General features: G+C 46.2%; 1 protein-coding gene across 1 annotated transcript in view; it reads left to right on the plus strand.

Moving 5' to 3' along the window:
* Nucleotides 1-1,371, plus strand: part of LOC102774320 (HLA class II histocompatibility antigen, DQ alpha 2 chain) — a 34,744-nt gene that overhangs the window by 31,557 nt on the left and 1,816 nt on the right. The gene's annotated exons all lie outside the window — the stretch shown is intronic.

Raw genomic sequence — 1,371 nt, forward strand, 5'->3', positions numbered from 1 at the left:
ATTGGAGGACTCAGCACAGTGCACCTATTGGCTCCTTACTCTCCTGACTCCACTATTCATGAAGCTCCTCGCTGGCAGAGACTGTGCATGGTCCGTGTGTTACTCCTCTCTCCTCACAATGTCTGAAACCTTGTTGATGGTCAGGAATTTGGAAGGGAGGGAAGAGGAAATGGTAAAAGGCTCAGACAAGTTGTCCAGTCAGGCCCACCTGGGAGTCAGCTGCGCTGACTGCCTCTGCTTTGGCGTCACACCAAGTCCACTGTCCATGCGGCGAGGGAAGGACCAGAGTTTTCCTTGAGTCCCCAACAAGGTAAGTGTTGATTCAGAAAAAGGAGAGACTTAGGAACGTCCTTCAAGATAAGAAGAAGGTGGGAAGTGACAGGAATCCAAAGTGTAATGGAGTTTCCAGTTTTATTTCAGAGGAAACCAGGTGCTCTCTCCTAAGGACCAGCCTGTTACAGAAGCAGAGACCTTAGCCCTGGCTGGTAGGCTCAATGGTTAGAGCATCAGCCTGCACATGGAAAGATCATTGGTTTGATTCCTGGTTGAGGGCAGGTACCTGGGTTGCAGGTTCATCTCCAGAGCCATGTGTGGGAAGCAACCAATCAATCTGAGAGGTTTCTCTCTCTTTGTCTCCCCTCATCTTCTCCCTCCCACTCTCAATAAATATACTCAGGGCCCTAGTCAGTTTGGCTCAGTGGATAGAACATCAGCCTGCAGACCAAAGGGCATGTACCTCAGTTGCAGGCTTCTCCCCAGCCCGGGCCCTGGTCAGGGCAAGTACAGGAGGCAACCAATCGATGTGTTCTCTCACATCAATATTTCTCTCTGCCTTCCCATCTCTCTTCCACTCTCTCTCTCTCTAAAAAAAAAAAAATCAATGGAAAAATAATATATATATAATCTCCTTAGGTGAGGATTAAAAACATACTCACACATAAACAGAGACCTTAGAAACATGTTTACTTTTGTGTTTTGTAATATTGTCACTGCCCTTATCATGCTCTTTCTTTTTTTAAAATATATTTTTATTGATTTCAGAGAGGAAAGGAGAGGGAGAGAGAAATAGAAACAGCAATGATGAGAGGAAGTCATTGATCAGCTGCCTCCTGCACGCCCCCTACTGGGGATCAAGCCCACAACCTGGGCATGCACCCTGACCAGAAATCGAACCATGACTTCCTGGTTCATAGGTTGATGCTCAACCACTGAGCCATGCTGGCAGGGCTCATGCTCTTTCTTATTCCCTAAAATAGAGGCAATTCTTTTAAAATAATATGTGTGCTTTTGTTGGTTAAAAAAATAAAAGGAGGAAGGAATCCTTGTATAGCACATGTTCTGTTCTGAGCCAGTCCTGAGGGGAGCTGCCTC

This window comes from Myotis davidii, unplaced genomic scaffold (genome assembly GCF_000327345.1).
Source record: "Myotis davidii unplaced genomic scaffold, ASM32734v1 scaffold2031, whole genome shotgun sequence".
Classification (NCBI taxonomy): domain Eukaryota; kingdom Metazoa; phylum Chordata; class Mammalia; order Chiroptera; family Vespertilionidae; genus Myotis; species Myotis davidii.